Raw genomic sequence first — 9,253 nt, 5'->3', positions numbered from 1 at the left:
GGATCAATTCCATCTGTGTACATTTAATAATAAGTAGTATGATCTAAAGAGAGGCGGAACACCCGGATGATTCTCATGTGGGTTTGCTGCACTGTATATAGTACAATACAAGTATAACACTTTGATTTGATAATAAACTTACCAAGCGTTGTATTTCCATAATTCACTCCAGAAACATTGTCTATTCCAAATAAATAATGAGACTTGATAAAAATTCTAGACAAAAACAAGTCAAATCGTGCTGAGCGCTATGATGTTTTGAGAATGCTTTATAATGATTTCTACTAAATTTTGTAGTTGAAAATACCATGCGCCATGTCATTAAACCATGGTAATAGTAACTAAATGTTTATCAGTGTAGTAATCTCTACTCTAATTTGGTATACTTTACACAACTTGAGGATAGTTTTTACTATAATGGACATGGTAAAAATAAACACGTGTACATCGTTGCATACACTATACATTTTTTTCCAGCGCATGGTAAAATTAATTGAGACATGGTTACGGTAACTCAAATCGTGTTTATGTCAACTGTATTTCGGCATAGTAAAAATAAACACATCCTAGTGGTTCAAATTACTATAATATTTTTTTCAGTGTAGGCCTGGTAACGTAATTGATTATAATAAATTGAACTATTTTACATACGTCATGTACACTTCATTTTGGTCATGTGAACTTAGTGTTATGATAGTTTACATGATATATCATGTAAATTTGTGTTCTATGTCATATTAACAATCTGATTCATGCTGAATTACATGATATATAATGGAAGTTTGCATGATATTTTATTACTTTTACATGTTATGTCATGTAAACTTCTGTGATATCCCACGCTCCAATTATGTGCATCATATGTCTCAGAACTTTACACTAATTTTTCGATCTGTGAGGGTGTCAGGTGTGTGTAGACATTCCCTGATAATCCGTCAGTTGTTAAGATATAACTAGTGATAATGAACCAGGGCTTGTAAGTGGAATACCTGTAAGTAAAAAGAAAATCGTGTTAAGTATTGTTCCTTTTAATTCCACTAAGAATTTGCATCTTTTGACAGATATGTATTTCGACCTCAACTGTAAGGTCGTCTTCAGTGTCCTGTACTGTACTCGACTCAAGTACAAGACACTGAAGACGACTTTACGGTTGAGGTCGAAATACGTATCTGGCAATGAATGCAAAGTCAAAGTTTTCTTTTTACTCATATAACTAGTGCCGGACGAGGACAGGTTTGAATAGCCAGAAAGTAGGAGAAGAGGACAGTGATTTGTTTCACTAGTCGGACTATGCTATTCTGATACGACCAGTCAACCCTTCTTTAAAACGGATTTATCCAGCTACACAATGAATCGTGATCCCAAGGCACCAACCAACACTTTCTCACCGAGTGAACCGAATTATGATTCATGAAAGTTCAATGATGTAGAAAATTTGAAAAAGTGATAAAGTTTAAGCTTTCCTTCCACCTTCTCCTATAAGGGACGATTTCTTCCCCTTGACTGGGTCGCTTGCTTCCGTTGACACAACTGCGGCTCCCCTTTTTCACTAGCACGTGCAAGACGCAAGTGTCTCGGCGAACAACTTTCGCTGGGTACATTGTTCCTATTGTTCGAGTTGGAGTTCCGAACGCTCCCTCTGGAAATGGGGAAAAGCTCCCCCAAAAGGTGTCGTTTTCGTCGCCGACGACTGACTGCTGCCATATGCATGCAGCAAGGGAATGCTAAACCCTGAGTCGTCGCATTCGTCGTCGTCGTCGTCGACTGTTGTGCGACGAAAACCCCGAAACAGGAAGGCCGGCTTTTTCTGCGTGATTTGAATTTTCGAAGATTGGCTTTTTTCGTGCAGGGGGTCCTGGTTCGGAATTCGAGCAATGGCTTTCTAAACAGCGTGGCCATAACTGGCGGGATTGGCAGGAGATGTGTGTGTATCACGCCTGGTTGATTCGGTTGAGCGGAACAGAAGAAAAGGATCCGGCGACGACGACGGTGACGGCAACACAGGAATATGTGCAATTTGTTGGAAGGACGCAAAAAAGTTCACACGGCGGTGGTTGGCGGTTCCTGTGTTCAATTTTGCGAAAGCGATCGAGCGAGACATTTTTTTTCTCGCTCGGTATAGGCTCGATTTTGGGATTGGAGAAAGTTCAATTAAGGGGAAAAAATGGACCGGTGGGTGAGTTTTTGATTGGACTAGTTCCAGTGGATTTCGCATTCAACAAACTTTTGCTGGGATTTGGAGTTTTGACTCAATGTCAGTAATTTTCCACAGAATTCAACCGAAACGACAAAATAACAGCAGAATGGGTTTACAACTTTTTTAAAAACAGTTATCTTTCGTTCGAAAACCAGAGAGATGGCACATATCCTTAAACACTCCCCAAATCTATCCTATCTACGCCCACGAGCTACGACACTTGTCCTCCAACTTTTTCAAAATTCATAACTCAATTGAACGGAGAATAATTATTAGCCTTCATAAATCACAGCCAACGAAGGGGTTACGCTGGGTGGCACCATCTGCTGCTAATCGCCATTCTTCTCTCTGTCACAAGTCCCAAAGTAGAGTCCTTGGGTGGCCTCCACTCAAAAGACACAGACCATTGGCAATTCGCAATCACTCGGTTCGGTCGGTCGGTCGGGCGGTCGGTTTCAGTCATCCTGAACGACCCTCCAGCTTTGGAGCAGAGACAGCACACCCCATCATCCACAATCGTGCCAACGAACGACCGAACAAACGGCTGAAGGTCGTCCAACTCCGAGGGTGTCCTCTTGCTGCTCACTTTTAGTTCGTGCTCTGGCAATAGTCGACTGGAGCAGAGACAGAGAGGCCAATAGAACTGCTACTGGCTGGCTGGCTGGTTGGAATTAGATGAGATATGAATATGAAATGATATTCTTTCTGGCAAATTGCCAAAATCGTCTCCAAGCGGATTTGAATGGTTGGGCCCGAGCAGAACCCAGAAAAAAGAATTGGTGGCTGCTGAGCGTACCGCTACTCGGATTGGATTTCAGTCACGGGTGAAGGATTCGCAGGATGGTTCTGTGTAGTTTCGCTTGAATACTCAGTGTACACAGTGGACCTAATCTGGCATAACTAGAAATTTTAATTTTCATCTTAGGCAACAACTTGAGGAACAGTAAATTTTGGAATTTCAAGCAACCTACACAATTTAAAACAACCTAAAGGATATTCATGACTTTCGGCGGGCTTTAAAGTGAATCTTTGGAGTTTAACATGCTTACAGCCAGTGTATCAAACAGTTGCATTTTTTTCCTACAAAATCAATTTTCATTTAAAAATTCCTAACTTTTTATACGTTAAAAAAATAGCTAAATTTTTTAATAACGATAGACTATCAAGCTTTTTACGCTATCTTAAGGGGCGATTCGATTTTGACATTTCTTGCCGACAGCCCTTGCAGCATCAGAGCTCATCAGAGGTCTACAATCTACTGCAATCATTATGCCACCAACGTTTGGTGGTTTTCGGCCATGGCGATCCATGATCCTCCGAAATGTCACAGGAAAATTTTTCTAACGTTGTACGAAAATTTTTCTCGTAACATTTCGGAGTACGGAGTATCATGGATAACAATGGCCAATAATCACCAACGTAGATGGCATGGTGATTGCAGTAGATTGTAGACCTTGAAAGTCCTGAACTCCAGGACATTTTGCTTACCTTACAATGTTGTACAACCTCAGAAAAAATTTCTCGTATCATTTCGGAGTACCATGGATATTAACCCTAAAAGGGATACCTGGGGTCCATTGGACTCCAGGCGCCTTTCAGAGCTCGTCTTTGATGGAACACACTCAGCGAGGTGACGAAACTGAGGCCATGAAGGTATCCCTTTTAGGGTTAATGACCGATAATCACCAACGTAGATGGAATAATGATTACGGTAGTTTCTGTAGACCTTGAAAGTCCTGAACTCCGGGACATTTTGCAAACCTTGAAATGTTCTGAAACCGTAGAAAGTACTTCTTGGTCAATCACTAAGCAACTCGGAAAGTAACGTTCAAAAGCCGCAAAGTTATATTGGATTTGATCTGCGGTAGATCTTGTTGACCATGTAACTCCAGGATTGTTTGGATGTCGTAGAATATCCAAACAAACCGAAAACAGTTGCCCGCTTATGTTTTGCGGCTCTAAGAGTATTCTGAATAATTGTCCAATTCATGGGATTGCTGTTTACATCCAGGCACTTACAGAGCATATGACTTACATTCCATAACGTATTGAAGGCCTTGGGTGATCTAGGTTTATTGAACTTGATCACCATCGAAGATCTGCGTAACCTATTTTTCAATAATTAAATTAATTAATTATCGATTTTTGCGGCTTAACCAGCCGAATGGAAGTTTTACTTTATTCCAAAAGCTAGACTTTACATATACTGGCGTGAGTGAGAAATGGACAAATTGAGGTGAAATTTGCGAAAAAGTTACTCGTCCTCTCGGTGAGACTCGAACTCACGACTCCTACTCACTAGACAGGCGCGTTGCCGCTACGCCACGAGAAGACTCGAAGACGTAGCTGCTAACCTGAATTCAAGTTCAACACAAAATTCCGAGGTTATCTTTTCCACAGATTGCACCCCTTTCGGATGGAATGAGATGTACATCCACACTACGCATATATTGTATATGTAAAGCCTAGGCGAGAGCGCATTGTTTTTTTGTGTGTTGGAAGTCCACACACCTCTCATCGACGACTGTGTCGAAGAGATCGCCGAGAGGACGAGTAACTTTTTCGCAAATTTCACCTCAATTTGTCCATTTCTCACTCACGCCAGTATATGTAAAGTCTAGCTTTTGGAATAAAGTAAAACTTCCATTCGGCTGGTTAAGCCGCAAAAATCGATAATTAATTAATTTAATTATGTCATCGAGCAACGGACTCATGTTCCGTAACCGGTCGTTTGAGAACGTCGCGACCCGTTGGAAGCTTTCCGCTCACCACGCGATCTCTTCGACACAGTCGTCGATGAGAGGTGTGTGGACTTCCAACACACAAAAAAACAATGCGCTCTCGCCTAGGCTTTACATATACAATATATGCGTAGTGTGGATGTACATCTCATTCCATCCGAAAGGGGTGCAATCTGTGGAAAAGATAACCTCGGAATTTTGTGTTGAACTTGAATTCAGGTTAGCAGCTACGTCTTCGAGTCTTCTCGTGGCGTAGCGGCAACGCGCCTGTCTAGTGAGTAGGAGTCGTGAGTTCGAGTCTCACCGAGAGGACGAGTAACTTTTTCGCAAATTTCACCTCAATTTGTCCATTTCTCACTCACGCCAGTATATGTAAAGTCTAGCTATTTTTCAATGACAAAAATCATGTATTTAAACAATTTCATGGAACATTTCTGAAAAAATACGAAAAAAAAGCCACCTATTTCGACACTTTACCAAAAGGGGGAGGGTGCAGGGGGATGTCCATCAATACATTTTATAGTACAGCTTTTCCCCTTGATGTGTACAAAATTTCAGCTTAAAAGCTTGAAAAACCACTGAGATCTCGAATTTTGAATAATTTTGGACCGTCCTGCCAATTTAAGGGTTAAAATTTCTTAAAAAACGACACCACCGGTTGCGCTACACATTTTACTTGAAATTTCTCGAAATTTTCAGCTATACATTCTTCTTGCTGTTTCTCTATGAACTCTTGCATGAATTTCTGCTAAATCTACATACATACTCGAGAAAAGCTGATTTACTTAATATAAATGTCTTTTATCATTTTTTACGTTAGAATTTCATTTTTTTTTTGTCTGTATTAACGAGATTTTTAACCCTACGTTTACTTCCCTTCCGAAGGAAAAACTCAAATTGTATGAGGTATGTCGGGAGTGGGATTCGATCCCAGGTCCTCGGCGTGATAGTCACGTGCTTTAACTATCACACGACCAGGTCCGCTCCACGAAATCTGTTATGATTAAATTTAGTGGATGTCAATTTTTTTTTCTACTTCTATTGTTCTAAATTTAAATTCTTCCATAACGACATTGATACCTTTATTAAGACATGTTTGTAAGAATGATTGATATTTTTTAGATTTTTTCAATGTTATATGGGCAAAAAATATCCTCTATATAAGGACCACCCCCCTCACCAACATTTGTAAATCCGGCACTGAATGCCTCCGAGAACTTAATAAATAGTAGGTGAAACATTTTTAACATTTCTCGAGAGGAGATCAACAATCAACTATTGGGGGTCCTGAACTGCCGTTCTACATCCAATTTGTCCCATGTTATAACACGCCGTGAGTTTGTAAGTGAGTGCATTGAAGCTTATTCACCCATTCACTCAAGTTTCCCACGTAAGATTTAAACATAAACTCTACACGCTCCCGTCAAGAGGCTTCATTTTAAAATACCCATTTTAAATGGTATATTTAAGTGTTCACCTTAAGAGTGACAGCGATAGAAATGTACAAATGGGTATTTCGACGGGAGCATGTACACTCCTAAGAGTTGGTGAACCAGTAGTGATTTGAAAAGTGAATGAGGTAATGAGTAAGTGAGTTGGTGAGTGAATGAATTTATGAATGAGCAAACGAGTGAGTGAATTTGACATCAAGTGGTTTCAAGATATCAAGATTTTGTTAGTGAGTGGGTTGTTGAGAAAGTGAGTAAGCGAGTGACTTGATTAGTGCGAGAGTAATTTTCTCACTTACTTATTCTCACATCTCCACTCACTCACTAACTCACTCGTTCACCAATTCACTCACTGAATAACTTATTAACTCCCTAATTCACTCACTTACTAACTAACTCACTTATTTACTCACACGTAATCACACTAACAGACTGACTCACTACCTAAGTAACCAAAAGTTCCGTTTCCCTTGACAAAATGCACTTTCAAGTTCCATGAAGTTCAGATAAAGTTCTGAATGGAATTTTCTGTCTGCTTAAGAGGCTAACGATGAGCCTTGCTGGAACTTTGGAAGCAAGTTCTGGTAAGGCTCATTGTTAGCCTTTTAAGCAGCTTTAAAACTGCTTAAGATGCTACTCGGAACTGATAGTCGCTGTGTGTGAGCCCTATGCTCTACCACTTTACTACAGTTACGATTGAGTAAATAGCGTATGAAGTCTTACTTGAATCGGCAGCTAGTTTTGTACACTTGTACAGTAGTGAAGTTAGCTTGACTTTGTCAAGTGTCCTCAGCAGCGCAGCGGTAAGTCAGCAGGCTATCACGCAAGAGGATCTAGTTCAAATCTACATAGGAGAGACTTGTGTGAGAATGTTCAGTAGCAGTTTCAGACATGAATCTCAAATACCACCAAGGTTGTGGTTCTGATAAATACAATTTAGTATCTGCATGAATTTTGCCGAAGTTCTATAGGAAGCTGCTTAGAAGGCTATTCAGCTACTTTATGTGAACTTTCAGGTTCCAAAATTACTTAAAAATGAAGCTGCTTTGAAGGCCAGTGAGCAACTTCCAATAAGATGCTTAGCCTATAATGTACCCTATTATCTGAACTTTTGGTTACTTGGGTAGCTCACTAGCTCACTAGCTCATTTGGGTCACTCGCTTAACAACTAACTCGCTCAATTGCTCACCAGCCCACCAACTTATCAATGCATTCACTAATCAATAAACCTACCCACTACTAGCTCATTGCACCATATAGGCCCGTGTACAAAAGGGCGCCAAATTTATGCAAAAGGCGGAGAGCGCCTAGTGTATGAAGCGTCGGTAATGGGGGGGGGGGGGGGGGGTTAACCGCTCCTTGTGCACGGGCTTGGCACCGTGCATCCATAAACTCATTAAGTCATTAACTGACTACATCACTCACTAATTCACCAACTCACTAACCATCTCATTCACTCGATTACTTGCTCACTTCTCCATAAACTCATCAATTCTCAACATCACTCACTAATCCATTAAATAACTTACTATCTCACTGCACTATTCACTTACTCATTTGCTCATTAAGAGTCTCTAACGCGCTAACATACAGGGGGTGGCCAAAATGTTTGGGATAGGCAACTTTTTTCTTCTCTCACAAAAAAGTTCAACATGCTTAAACTTTTCATAGAGTGCATCAAAAATTGACAAATTTTGATTGTTTGTCAACCTATTATATGTGCATCATTGGCACAAATTTGGGCTCGATTGGTTAATCTTTCGCGAAGCTAGAATCGTTTTCGTAAAACACTATTTTCCAAACAGCTTATTTTGAACTATCATATCTCAGAAATCAGCGAACCAAATTGAATGAAATTCTGAACGTTTATCAACAATGTATTAGTACTTTACAAGTTATTAAATTATAGGAACTCTTTAAAAAAATATAAAAGTTAGCATGGATTGACATTTTTTGGTTTTTTCTAGAAAAAATGCAGTTTTTTTACGTCAATGTCATTAAATTCTAGTTTTGATATCCAAAGAAATTTTACATCTGTTCTCAAGATACCTTTAATTGAATATATTAGAGCCCGTTTGGATTGAAGGAGAACACATTTAGTAATTTTTATGTGGTATTGAAAATTTGACTTATTTTCCTCTATATGGGTGAAAATGTCAAACCGGTATAACTTTATTCGTCCTGAGAAAATATTACATTTTACAATGTCGCATAAAGTATCAATATATTGTTGATAAAGGTTCAAAATTTCATTCGATTCGGTTCACTGGTTTCTGAGATATGATATTTCAAAAATTGGTTGTCTGAAAAATAGTGTTTTACGAGAACGGTTCTAGTTTCGCGAAAGATTAACCAATCGAGTTCAAGTTTGTACCAGTGATACACATACAGTCAAAATTTGAGAATTTTGGATGCATTCTATGAAAGATTACAGCATGTTGATTTTTTTTAGAGAGAAAAAAATGTTGCCTATCCCAAACATTTTGGCCACCCCCTGTACTCACCAACTTACCAACATCCTGCTTACTCACTAAGTCACTAATCAGCTAATACAGGATCGCATATTCTGTTGAATAGGATGCTAAAATGGAGACGGTAGGCGTAAACTTTACACACGGTTAAATGGAAGCATATACGCATATGGTTTCCACTTTAGCATTCTGTTCTATATCATATACGACTTCATGTTGGCTGAGTAACAGGTTCACTCACCCGCTCAATCACTCACTTATAAGCCATACATTGCGCATTGGCTCATTTAATCACTAATTCACTAGCACACTCATTTTCTTCCATTCACTCTATGAGTCGCTCAATTACTCATACACATGTACTAACTCATTCACAAAATTACTCATTAACTCAGT

At 39.5% G+C, this 9,253-nt stretch overlaps 1 non-coding gene across 1 annotated transcript; it reads left to right on the top strand.

Moving 5' to 3' along the window:
* Positions 1–5,179: 5,179 nt before the first annotated feature.
* Trnat-agu (transfer RNA threonine (anticodon AGU)) lies at positions 5,180–5,250 on the top strand. The gene has a single exon. It is a non-coding gene; the product is annotated as a tRNA-Thr (tRNA).
* Positions 5,251–9,253: the final 4,003 nt, after the last annotated feature.

Source organism: Aedes albopictus, chromosome 1 (assembly GCF_035046485.1).
Source record: "Aedes albopictus strain Foshan chromosome 1, AalbF5, whole genome shotgun sequence".
Taxonomy (NCBI): domain Eukaryota; kingdom Metazoa; phylum Arthropoda; class Insecta; order Diptera; family Culicidae; genus Aedes; species Aedes albopictus.
This window is presented reverse-complemented; position numbering and strand designations above follow the sequence as displayed.